General features: G+C 41.1%; 1 protein-coding gene across 2 annotated transcripts in view; it reads right to left on the bottom strand.

Annotated features, from left to right (window-relative positions):
- The window catches only part of xkr7b (XK, Kell blood group complex subunit-related family, member 7b), a 242,500-nt gene that overhangs the window by 38,984 nt on the left and 179,965 nt on the right, over positions 1–23,551 (bottom strand). The gene's annotated exons all lie outside the window — the stretch shown is intronic.

Here is a 23,551-nt window from a genome sequence, read left to right as displayed (position 1 = left end):
CACAACAAGAAACAAAACCACCACAGAAAAGCATGCTCCCTTTCCTCCCTTCCACCCACCCACATGAATGGACAGTCCTCCACCTCTAGGGCAGCCCTTTAGTCTTCATCGGGCTTTGACTTCCAGATTCCGATCGACCTTGAGGCTTTGATCTTTGGTATCCATCCTGTACTAGCTGATGGTAAGACCCCCAAACTTCAGGCTTGAACTTCTGATGTGCCAACTGACTGGTGCTCACGTCTCCTGCTTGTACAGACATCCAAACACAGGATACAGCAACTTGGAAAAACTCGACATCCACAGATATTCTCCATCACCCATCAACGGTATTGGTCTTCGAGGACGGATTTGAGGCCGGGACATCTTTGTCTCCCATCCACCTCACTGGACTTTGAATGCGGAGTGGAAGCCTAACCTATAACTTTCCCACATCACCCTCCCTAAGCCAGATCCTGACCCCTAACTCCCCGTTTTGTACCCAAAACCATCCCTATGAACTTAAAAAAAAACTAACTGTTGGCTACAAAGCATATGGGAGCAATCATGGACAAGACAGAGTGAGGCAGTGTGGACAGAAGTATGAGAAGAAACAGGAGGAAGATTGCATGGGTAAAGGTGGAGCCAGGGATCGCGCACGTGGTAAGAAGAATAACGTACCAATATTGGGAAAAGTTATACAATCTATATACCAACGTACAACATTGAAAACACATACAGCCTCATCTATCTATGCAAAGAAAAGAGACTACAAATGCAGTACAAATTTAACTGATTTTGTACAAGACCTAAAGTTGTAATGTTGAGGAATCCGAAGTTCAAAGTTCAAAGTTCAAAGTAATTTTATTATCAAAGTACATATATGTCACCATATACTACTCTGACACTCATTTTCTTGCAGGCATTAACAGTTAATACAAAGAAACACTACTGAATCAATGTAAAAACTGTGTTCAAACAACCAATGTGAAAATATGCAAAAAAAAAGTAATAAATATTGAGAACATGACTTGGTAGCATCTGTGTGTCTAGAATTACATCAAAACTGTATTCTTGTACCTATTTAGAATTTAGAACCAAAATATCTGATACACAAAGTACACTTTGAAATTTCTGTGCAGCCCTAATCCCACCTTCCAGCATTCAGAACACTGAACTTTACAGCACAGAACAGAATCTTCAGTCCATCATGACATCAATCTAACTAATCTCACCTACCTCCACATGAACACCATCTCTCTATTCCATGCTGCTCTCAATGTGCCTCTTAAGCATTGTTATTGTATCTGCTTCTGCCACCTCCCCTGGCAAGGCATTCCAGGCATCCACCTCTCTCTGTGTAAGAAAAACTTGCAGCACAGATCTCCTTTAAATGTTCCCCCACTCAACCTCAGCTTAAACCTCTGCCTTCCAACACTTGATATTTCCACCCTAGAAGGGGGATCATAACTATACCTCTCATCATTATATACAGTATACTTCCACTAGATTTCTCCTCAGCTTCCGATGCCCAACTAAAACAATCCAAGTTTGTCCAGTCTCATCTATTCCACACAATATCCTGGTGAGCAACCTCTACATCCTTTCCAAAGCATCAACATTCTCCCTGTACTCTGGCAAACAGAATTGAACACAATACTCCAAATGAAGCCCAACCAAAGTTTTGCAGAGTTTTGTGCCAAAGTTTTATACCAAAGCTGTAATCTGGCTTTTACACTTAACACCCTAACCATTGAAGTATGCCTTATGCCTTCTTTGCAGCCATACCAGAGCGTGTTGCCATCTTTGGGAGACATTAAATTATACCCCAAGATCTTTTTGTGTATCAATGCTACTGAAGGTCTTTTATTTACTGTACATTTTCCTCCAGAATTTGATCTCTCAAACTTGTCCACATTAAACTCCAATTAATCTATATCCTGGTATATACTTTCACAACCTTTACTACTCTACCAATTTTTGTAGCATCTGAAAATTTACTAATTTGCTATCCTCCTCCCCACCCCCCACCACACCTTTTTATTCTGACATCTTCTCCTTTCATTTCCAGTCCTGAAAGAAGGGTCTTGGTCCAAAACGTTAATTTCCATGGACACTACCTGATCTGCTGAGTTCCTCCAGTATACTGTGTGGGTTGCTTTGGATTTCTGCATCTATAGTATTTTTATGTGTGTTTAAATTTTACTAATCAGACTACTTATATTTTCACCTGGTTTATTTATAGTTACCACAAAAAACAAAAGGTCTAACTGATCTTTGCAAGACACCACTTATCATAGACATCCAGTCAGGGAAATGCCTCCACTATTACCTTCTGTCTTCTACCACCAACAGCATTCTGCTGTAACCTTCCCATTGATCATGTTGGTAATTGAATTGATGTACAACCTTGCACTCTGTCAAGTTAGCATCTGTGCTATCCTTGACCTCTGCCCTGGATATATGTTATTCATGACGAGTGCTCACCAAATGCTAAATGAAAATGTAGTATCTGGATTGGAAATGATGGGAGAAGAATGGTGGTAAGAAATTCTATCAAACATACCCAAATCTCTGCACACTGCATGACAGGATTTAATCAGAAACTGATCCAAATAAGATATCAGTTACTTTTACTTACTATGCAGTCCTTAGATGACATCACCCATGAATCCACCGTGCATTAGGTGCACTTGAACATATAAATGCCTGGATATGCACAGTAGTTCCCAGAATAAAATGCATATTTGGATGTACCCATTCTGCAAAATTCAGTAGGTTACCGTATTCTGCAGGAATTGCAACCCCACTGCATTATCACTGGATCTGGACTCCAACTGTCCACTATCTATCATGATAGTCCATTACATTGCAGGCGACCACTTGTACCATTTGCCTGATCCAAACAGACAAGACCCTGCCCCACTAAATGACTCCCTGCTCCTTCTGTAATGGAGATTCACTTTTCCGGGGCCCAAAAGGCACATTACCAACCTTTGCTTTCTAGCACAACAGCATGACCATTCCGAAGGTTTAGAGTTGTTCATGACAAAGTTAAACTTTTAACAAATATTTCTTGCTCAGCTTCTTGTGGTAAACAAGAACCAGTCTTCAGTCCTTCATGTAAATTGAAAGTGGTAATCAGTCTGAAGTTAAAAGGACAGCTTTGCAAACAGTATTTCAGAGCAAAGGCTGCTGGCTTACAGCTGCTAAGATATGTGGTTTGCAAAGTGAAGAGACCACGAGGATTCATGAGAATTCTGGTCTACATTTATCTAAACATAAAACAATGGGGTAATGTTAATTGCCCTAGAACAAACTATCAAGCCACAGCTAAGTTATCTGCATCACTGTGCATGCAAAGTGTGAACTGTATGTCCACTGTTCACATCTCCTGCACAACATAATTTTGCAAAGCATCTTCATGCATGAAGTATGTAATCGCCTGCTGCATGTAGCTAGCTTAAAAAACCTTTTGTGCAAAGGACTTAGATTGTCTCTACTTTCTTGCTGTTCTGTAGACTGCAGCTCTTATACAGTATATTGCTGATGAAAAAAGATGCAAGAAAGGACAAGAGTGGCTGATTACATTGTTTTCTTTTGGGTGTGGTATAGGGAGGGTGGAAAATAAATGCTATCTGTAGTTTGTAATGCAGAAGAGGTGTCAATTTATTGGGAGGTGTAATGAGAGGGGCAGGACATTTCAGATAAACAACCCTGGATGTTTCCAGACCTGCAGTTGTCCACAGCCTCTGCAATGGTTTAGAATATGTAAGCACACTTTCCCACGCTGGTTAGCTGTCAGGCTTTTCAGTTGTACATTATCTTGTCCTGCTTTGGAGGGGGAAATTGTCCATAAATATTCTGTAATCGACTGATGTCATGGGTGAATGAATTGTAATGTGTGCAAGATGAGAATGTGAAAGTCTGCAGCAGTCTTAGATGAGAGAGTATACATTTGAGAATATAGACAATTAAGTTTCAGCTCTACCTGATGAAAATTATTACTCAGCAGGTAAGAGGGTTTATTAAATTCTGCAGGGGCCTTAGGTGCTTCAGCGAAAAAAATTGACATCTGAAGATGAAGGTGCAAAACTTACAGCTATTCCTATCAAAGAGCCTTAAGCACCATTCAGGGAAAATATCAGGAAGTCCCCATCATCTTCCCCATGGATGAATGCTGAAGGTATTCCTCACATGCAAGACTTCCTGTGGGAGTATACAAAATGTGTCCATAGTCTGCAAATCTGGTATAGCATTAAAGTCAGGCGCAAATGATATAAGTAGTACTTTCTGGATACTTTTTATATTTGTTGCAATGGATTTAATTGCCTATGCAGGGCAGATTCTGCCCTATTTTTAACCACCTGAAAAGGCTCACACATGTACTATATGTAATCATGTGTTTAGAATATGGTCCCATTAGCACAAGGCAACTTTCACCAAAATACTAAATGATAACTTCCAGCTATTCTTTTATTAGTTACTGGTATCCAATCAGAAGCTATTGTTCAAACTGTATTCTTGCAATCTCTCTACAACAGGTATTTAGAACACTGTGAATTGCTTGATTCAGAATACCACAACAATGTCATATATAAAAAAAACCCAGAAAATACTGGAAATACTCAGGGGATCAGACAGCATCTGTGGAAAGAGAAACAGAATGTTTCAGTACACTGCCTGGCCTGTTAATCTTTTTTCAGCATTTTCTATTTCAGATTTCTAGCATCTGCAATTTAAAAAAAATTCTCACAACAATTTTATAAGCAATTGCTGAACTGTAGTTGCCATGCATAACAAGGAAACAAAAGACTTATCATTTGCCAAACTAATTTTCCCACAATAAATAGCTAGGATTTATATTTGAAAAGTTTTTGCAAACATTGCAAAGAATTCAGAGAAAGAAAAATGGTTGAAAGGCATGTTTTTCAAAAATGCATTTCATATCCTTGGAGGAATGTTCATAATATTGTTTTCTATTGTGAGTCAAGAAGAAAGGACATGAAGCATTGTTGGGTTTCATGATGAAAATGAGATTAGCAACATACAATGCAAGACCAAATTCTTGAATCTACTTCAGTTAAGCCAGTGATTATAATCAACATTTTTTGGAATCAGAATTAGATTTACTACCACTGACCTATGTCGTGAAATGTCTTGTTTTGTGGCAGTACAGTGCAATACATAAAATATATTATAAATTATAACAAGAAATATATATCAAAATTTAAGTAAGTAGTGCAAAAGAAGAGCAAAAAATAGTGAGGTAGTGTTCATTGTTCAGTCAGAAATCTGATGGTAGAAGTGAAAAAGCCATTTCTAAAACTTTTTGGGTGTGTGTCTTCAAGCTCCTGTACCTCCTTCTTGATGGGAGCAATCCGAAGAGGGCACATCCTGAGTGATGGATTTCCTTAATGATAGATGCCGCCTTTATGAGGCATCTCCTTTTGAAGATGTCCTTGATGCTGGCTAGTGTCCCTGCTGAAGCTGGCTAAGTTTGCAAGCCTCTGCAGCGTTTCTGATGCAATGCAGTGGTCCCTCATACCAGATGGTGATGCAACCAATTAGAGTGCTTTCCAGGGTACATCGGTCGAAATATGCTTGAGTCTTTCTTGACATACCAAATCACCACAAACTCATGATGTAATATGAGTTGGTATGCCCGCTTCGTAATTCAATCAATATATTAAGCCCAGGGTAGATCTTTAAACATATTGACACTCAGGCAATACATCAATAGGAGATGTTGGAGTGTGCCCAATTAGGCACTTGGCGAGGTCTCATAGAAAGAAGTTAGGTTTAAGTTGAATGGCCAGTGATTGAGTGGGGAGTTCGGCAAGGAGGGGTGGTGGCAGCAGTATGCAGATTTTTTTTATGTAATTATTCTCTCTTTCTTTCATTAAGCAGTGGCAATGCTAGGCTTGATAGTGGAAAAAAAATCCCTCTTGTGGGCTGTGGGAAGGCAGGAAGACCTCCAGTGTCTCTGACGATTACATCTGCAAGATTCTTACAGGCAATGTTAAGGAACTGAAGCTGGGACTGGATAAACTCCACATCATTCAGAAGGCTGAGAGGTTGATCAACCGGATATACAGGGAGGTAGTTACACACAAGGTACTGGACACCTAACTGCCTAATCTCACTGAAGATCTCACCCGGATTGTGCATACTGGCTATGTGGCAAAAAAAATGCACAACAGCATCTCTTCCACCTCAAGTGACTGAAGAAGTTCGGCATGAGACCACTGGTCCTCAAGACCCTTCTACAGGCGCACCATTGAGAGCACCCTGACTGGCTGTATCACCGCCTGGTACGGGAACTGCACCAACCTTGATTGGTGGGCACTGCAGAGAGTGGTATGGACAGCCCGGCGCATCTGTGGATGTAAACGTCCCTCCATTGAGGACATTTACAGTAGCGGGTGCGTAAAGAAAGCCTGGAAGATCATCGTGGCACCAGTCACCCCAACCACAAACTGTTTCAGCTGCTTCTGTCTGGCAGCATTAAAGCCAGGACAAACAGGCTACAGGACAGTTTCTTTCTACAAGCCATTAGACTTATACATTCACATGTCTGTACATTGCAACAGAGTCATAACACAAAGACTTTTACTCCCTCACATTGTGGGACGGATGTAAGATTTAATAAATGCAAATTCAAAGATAACAGGGTGACCATCGGGGGGGGGGGGGGAGGGGATAGACAGCCAGTGCAGAGAACCTCAATAACAGGTATACAGTACTGCTTTGGATATTGGTGGGGGGGGGGGGCAGGGATCGACCTAGTAGAGAAAGGCCTCAGCACTCAGGTCTCTGCCAGTGAGTCTGGCTCTGTGGCTCAGAAGGGAAGAGGGGAGAAGTGGTGAGCTGCAGTGATAAGGGACTTAATGGTTAGGGAACAAATAGGAGATTCTGTGGATGAGAATGACACTCCTGGATGTGTGTTGCCACCCAGGTGTCATGGGTCAGGGAAATCTCAGATCAAGTAAGTGCAGGGATTCCCTACCTCTTTTTATGCCATAGACCCCTAGCTGGTAACCCCTGCTTAAGTAGGAGGATGAACTGCCAGAGATTGGAGTCCATGTTAGTACCAATGACATAGGTAGGAAGGGTAATGAGGTCATGCAAAGTGAGTTCAGGCAGTTAGGTGCTAAGTTAAAGGACAGGACATCCAGGGATTGCTACCCATGCCATTTGCTAGTGAGGCCAGAAATAGGAAGATCATACAGTTTAACATGTGACTAAGGAGATGGTGCAGGAGGGAGGGCTTCAGATTTTTGGATCATTGTCCTCTCTTCCAGGGAGAGTGGGACTTGTACAGGTGAGACAGCCTGCACCTAAGCTGAAAGGGGTCTAATATCCTTGTGTGAAGGCTTGCTGATGCTGCACAAGGGAGGTGGGGAGGGACAGGTGGACTTGCATTGGAGTTGCAGGGGGATATGAACGAGAGCACTAAAGCGTTGTGGGGAAAGAAGCTGTTAAGCCAACATACAAAACAGGGAATTGAAAGGCTGAACATGGTGAAACTAATGTTCTGAGGTGTGTTTATTTCAATGCATGGAATATTGTAGGAAAGGCAGATTGGCTTAGGGCATGAATCAGCATGTGGAATGATGACATTGTAGCCATTAGTGAAACTTGGTTGCAGGAGGGTTAGGATTGGCAGCTCAGTGTTCCTGGGTTCTGTTGTTTTAGATGTGATAGAGAGGGAGGAATTAAAGGGAGGGATAAAGGTACAGACCACAATCTGTGCAGATTGGTGATAACATATCCTCCTTGCTGATGATCAACATTGGGGCACCTCAGGGGTGTGTGCTTAGCCCACTGCTCTACTCTGTATATACACAAGACTGTGTGGCTAGGTATAGCTCAAATAGCATCTATAAATTTGCCAACGATACAACCATTGTTGGTAGAATCTCAGTTGTGATGAGAGGGCACACAGGAGTGAGATTTGCCAACTAGTGGAGTGATGCCACAGCAACAACCTGGCACTCAATGTCAGTAAGACAAAAGAGCTGATGGTGCACTTCAGGAAGGGTAAGACGAAGGAACACATACCAATCCTCACAGAGGAATCAGAAGTGGAGAGAGTGAGCAGCTTCAAGTGCTGGGTGTCAAGATCTCTGAGGATCTAACCTGGTCCCAATATGTCGATGTAGTTATAAAGAAGGCAAGACAGCGGCTATACTTTATTAGGAGTTTGAAGAGATTTGGCATGTCAACAAATACACTCAAAAACTTCTATAGTTGTACTGTGGAGAGTATTCTGACAGGCTGCTTCACTGTCTGGTATGGAGGGGCTACTGCACAGGACTGAAAGAAGCTGCAGAAGGTTGTAGATCTAGTCAGCTCCATCTTGGGCACTAGCCTACAAAGTACTCAGGACATCTTTAGGGAGTGGTGTCTCAGAAAGGCAGTGTCCATTATTAAGGACCTCCAGCACCCAGGGCATGCCCTTTTCTCACTGTTACCATTAGGTAGGAGGTACAGAAGCCTGAAGGCACACACTCAGTGATTCAGGAACAGCTTCTTCCCCTTTGCCATCCGATTCCTAATTAGACATTGAATCTTTGGACACTACCTCACTTTCTTTTTTAATTATACAGTATTTCTGTTTTTGCATGTTTTAAAAAATCTATTCAATATATGTAATTGATTTACTTGTATATTTATTATTTATTTTATTTATTATTTTGATTTTCTTCTCTCTACTAGATTATGTATTGCATTGAACTGTTGCTGCTAAGTTAACAAATGGTGATAATAAACCTGATTCTGATTCTGAGGTGGCATTACAGATCAGGGAAAATGTCACAGGGTGATCAGCCAGGTCAGACTAGACAGCTCATCTATTGAGGCTATATGGATTGAACTGAGGAATAAGAAAGGGGTGACCACATTAAAAGGATATTATTATAGACCACCCAATTATGGAGAAGGATAGGTCTGATCTTCAGGTTGAGATTCTAACTTTGAGAAAGTCCAAATTTGATGGCATCAGAAATGATCTGGCAAGTGTGGATTGTGACAGGTGGTTTTTTGGCAAGGGTGTGCTTAGTGAAAATGAAATTTTGAGAGTACAGAGTTTGTATTTTCCTGTCAGAATAAAAGGCAAGGATAACAGGTTTAAGGAACCGAGGTTTTCGAGAGATATTCAAGCCCTAGTTAAGAAAAAAAAAGGAGATGCAGGTTTAGGCAGGAGGGAACAAATGAGATACTTGAGGGGTATAAGAAATGCAAGAGAAACCTTAAGAAAGTAAGGAGGAGGGCTAAAAGAAGTGTCCATTGTTGTTCATCACCTACAGTACATCAACAATCTAGATGATAATGTAGTAAAATAGATCTGCAAATTTGCAGGAGACACCTAGGTTGGGTGCTTAATGGACAGCGACAAAGGCTATCAATGCTTGCTGTGGATCTGGACCAGCTGAAAAAATGGGCTGAAAAATGGCAGAGGGAATTTAATGCACTTCGGGAGGACAATCTAAAGTAGGCCTTACGTAGTCAGTAGTGGGACCCTGAGGAGTGCGATAGAATAGAAGGATCTGGGAATACAGATACATAATTCCTTGAAAGGGTGTCACACGTAGATAGGGTTGTAAAGAGAACTTTCGGCACATAAGCCTTCGTAAATCAAAGAATTGACTGCAGGAAGAGGGATGTTATGTTGAAGTTGAAGAAGACATTGATGAAGCCTTATTTGGAGTATTGTGTGCAGTTCTGGTCACCTCCCTACAAAAGATATCAATTATATTCAATGAAAGGCATAGAAAGGGTAAATGCAAGCAGGCTTTTTCCATTGAGGTTGGGGATGAGACTAGAACTAGAGGTCATGGATTAAGGGTGAAAAGTGAAATGTTTAAGGTGAACGTGAGATGGAACTTCTTCATTCAGAGGTTGGTGAGAGTGTGGAATGTGCTGCCAGTGGAAGTGGTGGATTTAGGTTCAATTTCAACATGCAAGGGAAATTTGGATAGCTACAAGGATGGGAACAGTATTGGGGGCGATGGGACTAAGCAGACTAATAGTTCAGCATGGACTAGATGGGTCTACTTCTATGGTATGGTGTTCTGTGACTCTATGACTCAAAGAACTTGAAACTGCTAACCCTTTCCACTACTAACTCATCAATACTGAATGGTGTATGCTCTCTCAACTTCCCATTCCTAAAGTCCAACATCTTATCAATGTTCAGTGCAATGTTGTTGCGATACTGCTCAACCAGCTGACTTATCTCACTCCTGTATGGCTCTTCGTCACCATCTGAGATTCTGCCGACAACAGTCGTGTCATCAGCAAATTTACAGACGTCATTTGTACTGTGCCATGCTACACAGTCATTGGTGTAGAGAAAGTAGAGCAGCGGGCTAAGCACGTACCCTTGAGACGTACTTTTGTTGAATGTCAGTGAGGAGATGTTATTTCTGATCCTCACTGATTGTGGTCTCCCGATGAGGAAGTCATGGAACCAGTTGCAGTGAGGGGTGCGTGGAGGGGGGAGTACTGAGGCACAGATTTTGGAGTTTTTCAATTCTAGAGCCAACATTCTGTAGTTTGCTAGGTTTACCCAATGAATTTCTGTTAACAGAACTACTGGCTGCATGTAAACACAGCTTTATACTTGACCGGTATTGCACATTCTAATAATAATGTTCCTACACTATACACTATACAATTTTGCCAAATTAAGATGTATCATTGATGGTTCAGGAGAATGGCTTACACAGGCACCAAAAAAATTAGCAAAGGAGCAGCAATTGCTTGAACTACAAGATACATCTGTGCCACAGTAAAACACCCCTTATCTCACAATAATGTCACATACTATCCAATCTTCAATCTAACTTCAAAGCTCATGTCTGCATGCATAATAAATCCAAGTCAGCCCATTTAATCAAATTTCAGCTTTTCCAGTGCAAGAGACAATATTGGTAAATGACAAATCTTATCAGTTTCTTTCTTATTCAAGACTGAATAAATGTGAAATATTTTTATTAATTTTTATACCATAATTTTGTTCACTCTTTCTCTAGAACTGAGTTAAATCCATCACCCTACCTACTCCGTTCACTGAAGGTTTATAATATTAAAAATAACCAGTTCACTTTAAGGCCAATCCTATTGTCCAAAGAACCCATCCATTAAAACATTTAACAAGGTCAATTTGAAATAAATGGCAGGCTAAAAAAAAACTGCTGACTTCAACAGTGCTTTTTGAAGGATTGGTTTGTAATAAAACATTTTCCAATCTTTAAAGATCTATTCCAGTTTAGAAAATGTCCCTTTTCATTACTTTCAGTGTTCAATATACATACGAAGGGTGATAATAAGTTTGTGGCCTAAGGTAGAAGGAGTCAACACATTTATTTTTTAACATAGTCTCCTCCTACATGTACACACTTAGTCCAGCGGTTGTGGAATATACGGATTCCTTCTTTGTAGAAGTCGGCGTCTTGGACCTCCAGAAGTGGTCCACAGCAGGGGTGATTGATAACTTCATGGCCTAAGATAGAAGGAGATGAGTTATTAACCTCAAACTTTCTGCATAATCACTCAGACAGTCGAACTGCACATGCATGTAACAAGAGCTGTATAACTTATCTCCTGGCAACACACATCAAAGTTGCTGGTGAACGCAGCAGGCCAGGCAGCATCTCTCGGAAGAGGTACAGTCGACATTTCAGGCCGAGACCCTTCGTCAGGACTAACTGAAGGAAGAGTTAGTAAGAGATTTGAAAGTGGGAGGGAGAGGGGAGATCCAAAATGATAGGAGAAGACAGGAGGGGGAGGGATGGAGCCAAGAGCTGGACAGGTGATTAGCAAAGGGGATATGAAAGGATCATGGGACAGGAGGTCCGGGGAGAAAGACAAGGGGGGGGAACCAGAGGATGGGCAAGGGGTATAGTCAGAGGGACAGAGGGAGAAAAAGGAGAGAGAGAGAGAAAGAATGTGTGTATATAAATAAATAATGGATGGGGTACGAGGAGGAGGTGGGGCATTAGCGGAAGTTAGAAAAGTCGATGTTCATGCCATCAGATTGGAGGCTACCCAGACGGAATATAAGGTGTTGTTCCTCCAACCTGAGTGTGGCTTCATCTTTACAGTAGAGGAGGCTGTGGATAGACATGTCAGAATGGGAATGGGATGTGGAATTAAAATGTGTGGCCACTGGGAGATCCTGCTTTCTCTGGTGGACACAGCATAGTTGCTGCATTCACCAGCAACTTTGATGTGTGTTGCTTGAATTTCCAGCATCTGCAGAATTCCTGTTGTTAAACTTATCTCCTTCTGCCTTAGGCCACAAACTTATCAATCACTCCTGCTGTGGACCACTTCTGGAGGTCCAAGATACCGACTTCTACGAAGGAGGGATCCGTATGCTCCACGACTGCTGAACTAAGTGTGTAAATGTAGGAGGGGGCTATGTTGAAAAATAAACGTGCCAGGTTTTCTACAATTGACTCCTTCTACCTTAGGCCACGAACTTATCAATCACCCCTCGTATAAAGATACTTAATCCTAATCATCTAGTCTCTTTAATTTAAATCATGGCAAAATTTGAATCTATGCTGAACAAAGTTGGCTAAAAAATCTGGGGCTGTTTTTAACCTTTGACAGTAAACTCTCTCCTACAAATTTCAATAGGACCAAGCAACAAAGCACCATTGAATGCTGGCTTCACATTATAGTCAGTTTGCTATGAGACTAAGGATGGGTTCTTAAGAGGTAGAGAGAAGAGGTGTCTGTAGACAGAGGAATGGAGCAGAAGTGTACAGAAAGATCTGGGTGAGATGCCAGCACTCAGCTGCAAAGTATAGGTGCCGTGCATTCAAGCTTGGTTAAAAGACCAGAACGGGATTTGAATTAGAGATGCCATGCATAATTGCTCCTTTGAAACACGGAGTGCTCAGTGACAGTTACTTCTGAGATTGCTGAGCCTTATTTTTTCCTGAAATTCATTAACAAGAGTGCACAGGCACAGGTGTAAAGTGAGATGACGGAGTTTTAAGGGGGATCTAAGGAATCTGCTCTGTACGTACCTCTATAGTTGCTTCTGGACACATCTTCAGTGATGTTCCTGGAATCACCAGGTGTTTCGGGTCTTTCAACATCATACAACCTCATCCAGGTGACCCAGCCGGGGCTGATCAGACCCCAGCTTGTGTCCAGATGGCTAGCTACTTATGACTCCATGGCTCCCCTCTTTTGAGCCACAGCCATCTTGAGGCCCTCTCTGCCGCATCGGTGGTACTGCGGATGGCTCTCCTCTTCCTCTCTACCTCGATGCCCAAAATGCTGAAGGCTCTAACTGAAGAACGGGCTACGAATCCCCTACAACCAACCTCCACTGGGAGACACCTCGCTCTCCATCCAGCCTGCTGACAGTTGCTGACCAGTCCTGCGTACTTGGAGAGCTTCCTTTCAAAGGCCTCCTCCAAGCTATCTTCCCATGGGACTGTCAGCTCCAGCAGCATCACTTGCTTCGTAGACTCAGACACTAGGACAATGTCTGGTCGCAGGGTGGTGGCTGCGATATGGTTGGGGAACTTCAGCTGCCCTTCGAGGTCCACCAACAGCTGCCAGTCCCTTGCAGAGGTCAGAAGGCCTGCAGATGTTCTTTTGGCAGGTATTGGCTGCTCCCCAGCTCTGACAAAGGCAATGGTCTGCTTGGAGGGTCAGGACCGCTTCGCCCACTCAACTCCTGCGCTGACGGCTTCAGCGATGGTCTTCAGAATCTGATCATGCCTCCACCTGCACCGTCCCTCACCAAGTGCCCTTGCACAGCCGCTGAGGATGTTCTCCAAGGTTCCTCGCTTGGAGCACAGTGGGTACGCAGATGACTCTGCCTTGCCCCATGTGTGCAGGTTTGATGGGCTTGGAAGCACATCATACACTGCCTGGATGAGAAATTGGATGCGGTGTGGTTCGGCTTTCCAAAGATTAGCCTAGGTCACTTTCCTCTCAACCGCATTCTCCCATCTTGTCCAAGCTCCTTGTTGCTTCATTCCCACCACCTTGCAGGCTCTCGTCTCCTCCACTACTGCTCTCACCTCCTCCTGAACTAGACAACGCCTTTCCTTCCCTCTGGTGTCCATTTGGGGAGTTGGAAAGGATCCTAGCCCAGCTCAGCCTTGTGTGACCACTCCCACCAGCCTCCTGTGACGCAGCCTCGCCTCTGCCTCCTGAACAGCTTCCTCTGCCCTCCACTTCCTGCCAGTACTTACTTGGATCCCTGCTCTAGCCACCTTCGGGTCACTTGAGTCCCTATACTGTAGCACTTCTCTGGCTCTTGTTACCTTGAATTCTTCCTCCAAGGATTTGAACGGCAGTTGCATTTTGTTGTGGTGTCCATAGAGTGCGATGCTGCTCAGGCTCTTTGGCAGCCCCGGCCATCTCCTGAGGTGGTTGCTAACCCTCCTCTCTAAGGTTTCGACTGTAGAGATCGGAACTGCATAGACGAGGAGGGGCTACAGGATTCTGGGAAGAATGCCATGCTGATACACCCAGGCTTTAAACTTCCCAGGTAGGCCAGACTTGTCCACAGATTTCAGCCAGCTATCCAACTCGGTGCAGGTTGCCTGAATGGATGTTGTGTCCCTTAAAGAGCTGTCAAAAACTTTGCCTAAGCTCTTGACTGGCTTTTCTGTGATGATTGGGATGGCTGTGCCTGCGATGCTGAACTGGAACTTGATTTTGATCTTGATTTGGCAGGTTTGAAACGCATCCGGGCCCACTCCACCAGCTTTTCAAGCCCTTGCAGAATCCTCCAGCAGCCTGGGACTGATTCTGTGGTGACTGTGAGGTCATCCATGAATGCCCTGATAGGTAGTTGCCGTTGAGTGGAATTCATTCTGGGCCCTCTGCACTCTGGTTCAGCAGACTTAGTGAGCATGTTCATGGCTAGGGTGAACAGTGTCACTGAGATAGCGCACCCTGTGATGATGCCGATCTCCACCTTGTGCCAGGTTGATGTAATTGCTCCTGAAGAGACCCTCATCCTGAAGTTGCTGTAATAATCAGCAATAAGGTCTCTGATTCTGCTAGGGACGTGATGTTTGGTCAGTGTGAGCTGCACCAGCTTGTGCGGAATGGAGCCATATGCATTTGCCAGGTCGAGCCACAACACTAACAGGTTGCCCTTGTTCTCTCTGGCCTCCCTGATGAGCTGTGTCACCACACCAATGTGCTCCAGACAGCCCGGCATCCCTGAAATCCACTCTTCTGGACTGATGTATCAATATAGGTGTTCTTTGCTAGGTAGGTACACAGCCGGTTAGAAACTGCACTGAAGAAGATCTTCGCCTCGACACACAGCAGGGAGATGATGCAAAACTGATCTATCTGGGTGGCATTTTCCTCCTTCAGGATCCACACCCCTTCAGCCACTCTCCACTGTTCTGGGATTTTCCCCCTTCTCCAGAAGATTCTCAGGATCTTCCACAGACGCAGCAGGAGTTTGGGGCAATTCTTGTACACTTTGTACGAGGTGTTGCTTGGTCCTGGAGCCGAGCTTGCCCTTGCTTTGCGGACGACCTCTCTGACTTCCTTTATAAGTATTTTTGTAAGCACAGAATGGTTAATTATCTAGAGTGCACTGCTGGAACAGTTACTGTAAACAGATACCATTACTACATTTGAGAGGCATTCAGACAGATACTTAAATAAGAAAAGGTATAGAAGGATATATTCATATTGTGAGCATATTGAATTAGCGTAGATGGGCAAAAATGGTTAGCTTAGAAATTGTGGACTGAAGGGTTGTACAACTCTAGGAGCATTGTACGGGAAGCAAGACACCCAATACGCATTTGAATGGGTGAATTAATCTAGGAAATATATGGCTTTGTGCAAAGTACCAAGAAATGGCCATTATATAACTTTGCTCAGTGGAAAGATAATTTTAAGAAAAAAGTGGAAAAAATGGCACCCTGTGAATTAAGCTTTTAAATCTAGCCTTACAGTTTAGGTGCCAGTTTGTAATTGCCATTAACAGTATAAAATCTTGCTATGAATTTTGAGTATAGTTTTGTACTTTTAAGAAAAGCCTTCATACTTTGTACTTTAGAGCTGGGAACTGACAACTAGCTGACAAGGAAAATAATTGAAACAATATATTTTAATTAAAAAGGGATAACTGAAATTCAAAATTCCCCTCAATTATCTTCTTGGCTAGTCACGATATTAATTGAAGGACAGAAAATTATGCTGGTGCTCTAACCAGGTTAGTAGCAAAAAAAATCCATGTCCATCATCAGCAATATGTTGGAGCAAGTACGCTGAAACTGACTATTACAAAAATGTCATTGCTGGGAATATAATAGCAGGAAAGAAGATTGGATCTTGGCCTTAATATCTAACCACCATCAACAGCTTAAGTCTCTAACACTGTGGAATATCTATTTCTCTCCCAGGTATAGAATTTCTATATTATTTAGAGTCTTAGTTTGGCTTTTAATCTCCATCCCAAGTATCTCCAACATAGTGGGGATATGGTATTTTTGATGTACTTTATGCGCTATAATTAGCCAATTGTTTCTAATGTATAGATGAGTGGTAGAGTCTGGGTTGGGGGGCGGGGGGGGGGGTTGATGCGATGAGAATGTTTTAAGGAACCGCTGTTTTAAAACGCCATGGGAGTAGATTTGCTGCCTGACATCACCAAAGACACGAGTTCAAACCTGGCCTTCAATGTTGTTTGCATGTTCTCCTTGTGACTGTGAGGGTTAGTGGGGTTAAATGCCCACTGTAAATTAATGTGTAATTGAGTGGATAATCTGGAAGGGGGAGGGGGAAGAGTTTATATGGGAAGAATATAAAAAGAAGAATTAATGTACGATTAGTGTAAATGAGTGGTTGGTGTCTGGCACAGACCCAGTGAGCCAAGGGGTCTATTTACGTGCTCTGTGTCTCTATGGCACAATGATATCTTTGAATTGTGAGACATGTTTTGCCACATTTGATCAGTCCAAAATGTAAAGTTGAAACATCATGCTCCTGCAACTCCCCTTTTCTAAAGAATGCTAGATGTAATTAACTTGTATTATCAAGGTTGTTATATGGTCAAAGGGGAAGCCATATCGTGCAGAGCCATTTCCACAAACTGAGATGAACGGCCTGATCTGACAGTTTTTTGTTGCTGCTGAAGGGAAATTTTCATTTGTATATGAAATGCTGTTAAGGTCACCTCTCTAAATTCTGATTTACCCTAGGTTGGTGGGGGGCCTTCGCCTTGAACAACTAATGTTCTTACAGCTATGCTATTCCTAGAATGTATTAGATACTAAAGTGTAGGAATGGTCAATAAGGATTATATTTCTCAGTAAGAAAAGACTATTAACTTGTGTTAGGCACTTTTGCATCATTAATGCAATTGGTCTTTTCAGGGGAGATTTATTTTCTTTATTTATTTAGAGATACAGTGTGAACTGGCCCTTCCTGCCTACAAACCATGCCGCCCAACAACCCAAACACTTAATCCTAGCCAAAACACAGGACAATGTCTAGGTACCAATTAAACGATTAAGTAGTATGTCTTTGGAATGTGGAAGGAAACCAGAGCACCTGGAGGAAACCCAAGCATTCACAGGGAAAGGGTACAAACTCCTGATAGAGGATGCTGGAATTGAACTCTGAAATCCTCTGCCCCGAGTTGTAATAGCGTCACACTAAATGCTACGCTACCATGGTGTAGCGTGGAGATACGAGTAACCAGGTACGAACTAACAACTCTCAAATATAATCATTGTATCTGATTGCATCACTTCTTCTAGAAATCAACATCTCTCTGTCCTCAAAATACTTGCATCTCAGATCCACTGTAAAACTCTCTCCTATAACCTTAAAATGATAAGACGACGAAATCTGCAGATGCTGGAATTTCAAGCAACACACATAAAAGTTGCTGGTGAATGCAGCAGGCCAGGCAGCATCTCTAGGAAGAAGCACTTCCTAGCGATGCTGCCTGGCCTGCTGCGTTCACCAGCAACTTTTATGTGTGTTACCTTAAAATGATACTCCTTTATTTTTGAATTGAAAGAAAAATTTTTGTGAAGCTATCTCAAGAGTGAGCATCACTGAGCACTCCAAGAACAAACAACTTCCTGTAGAATTCATGACAAGAGTCTATTTTTATAAAAAGAGCCACTACAGAGGAGTAAGATGCAAAGAGGAGATAATATAGCATCTTTTCTTTGGTCTAATAGTTTTTTGAATCAAATTGTGAAATGTAAAGTTTTGGAGCCATCTATCTATCTCCTGGAACTCTTACTGATATTCTTTTTCTATTTGATCAAAAAGATAGTTAGTTGTCAAGCAATTGCTGCATTCAAATTTCTCTTGATTGTAACCCCCACCCCCCAGTAAATAAAATGATAAGTTATATATGGACATGTGCATATAAATATCATTGTCACAATTATACCAGCAGTCAACTGCTATATAACTCAGAATGACAACACTTGCCATTCATTTGCCTCCAAAGATGAGGCTGTTACCTCCCAAACAGACTATAGGAACACCTGTCACTTTTACTTGACCCACAAAGAGTGCTGTCATTTCTCTCAACTGGTTGTAATATATGCAGTGAGATGACGCAGAGTGAATTTACATATGAAAACTCTTTACCTGTTGTAATTTAGGCAGAAAAGGCCTGGGAATGGTTTCATTTTTCCCTCTGAAGCTATCCTTGTGGAAAAACATAGAATTTCACTCGTCCTACTTCCTCTAACATGGATCGATAAACAAAATAAAAAGATTGAAATGTCACTTTGAAGAAGTTGCAAAGTGATAACAACTTGTGAAGAGCTATTTTCTGCTTTGTTTTCTCATCTTATCCATTTGCAGTGAATTAGTTTCCTTTAACTGTGCCACTTTGCACTTTGCACTGTATGTAATTTCGCTTTAAGTTACAAATACACAAACAGCATGAAGCAAGGTGTAATGCCTATTACTAGTCTGAGTAACAAACTCTTGGCTAGCTTGACCTCGGTTTTAGATGATGGAGCTGGAATGTGGAAGTGGCATCTTGAATGCATACATAAAATGGGTTGGAGTGTCTGATGACAGATTTTAAGTAGCTTACCTTATATTTTGAACTTTATTTTGTGCCTTTCATTACAATAGGTCATCCAAAGCTGATGAAGCAATTTCTGATTTGTACCTACAGTTGCGTTTTAGGAAAAGTGGCAGCATAAAGCAAGATTGCCAATAGATCAGAATCAGACTTAATATCACTGGCATATGTTGTGAATTTTGTCAACTTTACAGCAGCAGTACAATGAAATATATGATACTAAATATAGAGAAAAATACTGAGTTACATTAACCATACATATGTCTATTAAATAGTTAAGTTAAAATACGTAGTGCAAAAAACAAATAAAAAGTAGTGAGGTAGTGTTCATGCCTTCAATGTCCTTTTAGAAATCGGATGGCAGAGGGGAAGAAGGTGTTCCTGAATCACTGAGTGAGTGTGCCTTCAGGCTTCTGTACCTCTTTCATGACAGTAACAGTGTGAAGAGGGAATGTCCTGGGTGGTGGGGGATACTTAATGATAGACACTACCTTCCTAAGGCACCATTCCTTGAAGTTGTCTTGGAAAATGTGATAATGAATAGATAATTTTTGAGATGGTTCTGTCAAGAAACTTAGTTAGGACACAGTATTCAAATACTTTGTTCTACACATCATACAATGGTATCTTTCATAACTGTTCTCGAACAGGCAGATGGTAGCTCAAAGAGCTCAAATTTCTCTGAATATCTATCGTACCAGAACTTCAGTCTAGCGTTCTGTGCTAAAACCCCTGCAGTGTAAGCTGAACCATAAACTTTCTCAGAGATAATTATGGCCATGGCTAAGCCATGATCATTACAAATTTTTGTGCAGCAGTACAAATATTATTAAAAAGTCATACTCATATGAAACAAGATACAGGCTATCTTTTCCAGTGGCAAGCACTAATCTTTGTGAATTATTCTTGTAATAACTGAGAAAATCAGGAGGATCGACCAGCTGAATTCCTCTAGTATATTACTTGTTGCTCCAGATTCCAGTCTCTGTAGTCTCGTGTGAGCAGAAAGATATTTTATAAAGAAAAAATGAAAAGATGACAATAATCAAGGATTTTATAAAATGTAGAATAAGAAAAAAATACCAATACTCTGCTTAACCAGAATCCTTACTTTTAAATCCACTGAATAATTGCATTTTATACAGATTTTGAAGAGCTCATACCCCTCCATTTAACGTAGCTTCACAAGGTAATGAAGTCTATAAATTTAAATGGGCAACATCTCATTATACTTTAGATCTGCCAAAAATTACCTTCTGTATTTTTTTTTGCATGGAGTTCATGTCATGACATATATTTTAAGAATTACATTATCTGCAGAAAAAACTGCTCAGATACAAGATGAGCTCACCCTTCAGAGTGTAACGTATACCATTTCCAGATAAGTTAGGAGAAGGAAATTTAGATGGTCAGCAGTTGTGTGTGAATGAGGTGGTGAATTGGATTGAAGAGTTGATCTCAGATAAGGCACGACAGGAGTCAGGAAAGAAATCAGAGATGCTAACTGATGCCTAGGCCTGCAGCACATTTCTTCTGGTCTGGAGCATTAGTATTTACATTTCATTCCACTATAACATCACCCATTAGACCTTTTATGTGAGTGTTCCATCTTCCAGTAATGGATCGGAGCTGGCAGAGGTGAAAAGAATCACAGTTTCAATACATTTTTTATCTTTGGTAATATGGCACTGAGTTATTTAAGTGGTGGTATGAGGCGTGATGGAGAATGCTATTCTTTTAAGCAAGTCAGATTTATACTCATTAGCTACTGTACTGTGTAAAACATTACACATGATTTTAAATGCACTTTTCTGCAGAAACAACCCAGATTGCCCATGAGACTTCACTGCTGATTGCTCTCCTGGATGTTCACACCAACTCCAAGCAGACGAGAAGAGCATTGGCTGGGGCACCACCTTTGTTCCACCAGGAACAACAGGGAAGTTATGCCTCTATGACCCATGCTCTTCCCTTTAATTATGTACACAAGTGTGGAAGAAAACTTCAAATACAGGGTTAAAAGAGCTGTGTGTTGGTTCAGTTTTGTCACCTTGTGGACTTCCTGTGCTTTCTAATTAAGAATACTGTACTAGGTACTCCTTAGAATGAAAGCAGCTGCACAAGTGAGATGAATGTAGACAGATGAGCCACAAATAGTGGAAAAAAAACATTGTGAACTAACTCCTTTGTTCTGCTAAGGTCATCAACGCATGTCTGCTACTAATATAAAGACAAGCTTTTTCCTTGTACCTCAGTTCCACACATGTGGACTCTCCACATTATCATGCTAAAATAAAAGATTCCCCACTTGAAGTCCGGTATTGAGCTTTATTTTAAAAATTCCCTGACAATAAGTGAGTATGCCATTCCTCTGGTCCTAATTAATAAGGACAGAATACCAAAGCACTTCAAGAAATTTGAAGTGATTAAAGTGCTAACATGGATCTGCAAAGACTAAGTCAAATCTAATGAACAAAAATTGAACTCTGTGTTGAGCTTGAGTAGCAAACAAGGGAATGTCCATGTGTCACAGCATGTATGGACTTCTAAAAGGTAATTAGTAAGCTTTGCAAGTGACAGCACGAATTAAAATATGTGGGATGAAGGACTGCAGGAAATGCCAAGTTAGAAAATATATACGCCTAGTGGTGTCCCAAACAGTACATGCAGGGTTCTCAACTATTCATTTTCTTTATTTAACAAGTAATCCAAGGGAGCCACTCATTCACATGACTTATTAATAACTTTTTATGTCATACGTAGAAAGACATAAAAGTACAGTATTATAAAATTGTACATAAAGTGAGCAAAATAATGGTAGATACGTTTCAGTATGGGCAATCAACATTTGTATGTCAAGAAAATTTAAGGGTCTTTACTCAGTCCAGTGAAATATTAAAAAATGATGAAAAAAAGACCCAGAATATAAAGAAGGTTTCACAAACAAGAGAAGATCTGCAAATGTTGGAGATCCAAGTGAAACACGTAAAATGCCTGAGAGAATCTTTTCCATAGATGCTGCCTGGCCTGCTAAGTTCCTTCAGCATTTTGTGTGTGTGTTATAATGAAGGTTTTTTTCACTTTTTCATTTGTAAGAGTGCAGTGGACCACTAGTCTTTTACTTAGACAACAAGTTAAATTATAAAGTGAAATTATCTACATTCCTTGATTTACAAAAGCCAAAGAGGATGTTTTAACTCACATTTCCTGGACTTTGAAAATGAACCAGTAGATGGTGTGAACTTTTTCTCACTTTGCACGAATGAGGAAGAAGCAGAAATGCTCTTTCATTCAAAATGGAAGCATAGAATCATTCTGTCATTAATAAATTCAGATGCAAGGAAAATTAATCACAACGGCAAGATCAGTACATTTGTCCTCAATGAAATCAAAGGAGTTGAATGAAATCAACGTGCAGAAAAAGGTTTGATATCACTCAGTAACAGCAAAGGCACCAGGTGCTGAATGGACCGCTCTCATATCTCAGTCAACAGTTCCTCATAAAGTACTCCCTCACGTCCATAATGCTTGCCTGGCTGTTGAAATTCCAACATCGCAATATTTCAAGAAGTACTTAATTGAGTGTAAGCCTTCCCGAATGTTCTCCTGAAGTACATGAAGCCATTTCCTCACAGTTGTCAGCTGTCACTTTCCAGCAGTTATGGACAGAAAGCAGATGAATGATATGCAAATAAAGCCCAGGGTTAAAACCTCTGGATTCACATATTAATGAGGTCAGGAGGATTTATTGCCAGCTTGGTGCCTGCCTGCCTAATTTTCAAGTGCTGGTGCTGAAATTCTGCTTAGTATTTTCTTTCATTACTCATGAATTATAATATCATGCATCTCTACTTAAGAAAGAAATTACACAATATTTACAATAACTAACATTATATTCAAGATGGGTAAAAAGACTTGTCATTCAAAACTTGATGAGGCTATTTATAGATAAAGCAAATCTGTCTTGAGGATTCTGTTTAAAATAGAAATGTTAAATCTGATTATTACTATAAAATATGACTAATATCAATAGCATCACGGGAATATAGCAGCTTTTCACCAGATATTTAAAAAAAATTCTGACGGGAAAATTATCCACGTGCGTAAGAATTTGCAAATCTTGAAAGCAGAGTGGAACAAGACAACCAAAAAAGAATTTGCAGCATATTATACAAAGTGACAATAGTCCTACATCTGTGCTAGATAATTTCAATTGTAGTCTTAAAGCTGCAAAATTATTTTTAGATTTTTGCACTTGAGAAAGTTCACAGATGATTCTACTATCAAGCATGCTGAAGAAAATTTAATGTATAGTATTAAGGAAGCAATTTGCAGCAGATGGTTAACTGGCACATCAAGAAAAACTTGTGAAGTGTTCATAATTCTGTTTGATGTCTGCTGTGCACTGGAGTGAAGATGATAGCACATTTATTCAAAGCATTGTCAAATTTAGAAACAGAAATGTACGTCAATACAAATGTATTTGGCAGTATGTTA

Source organism: Mobula birostris, chromosome 2, assembly GCF_030028105.1.
Source record: "Mobula birostris isolate sMobBir1 chromosome 2, sMobBir1.hap1, whole genome shotgun sequence".
In the NCBI taxonomy this organism is placed as follows: Eukaryota; Metazoa; Chordata; class Chondrichthyes; order Myliobatiformes; family Myliobatidae; genus Mobula; species Mobula birostris.
This window is presented reverse-complemented; position numbering and strand designations above follow the sequence as displayed.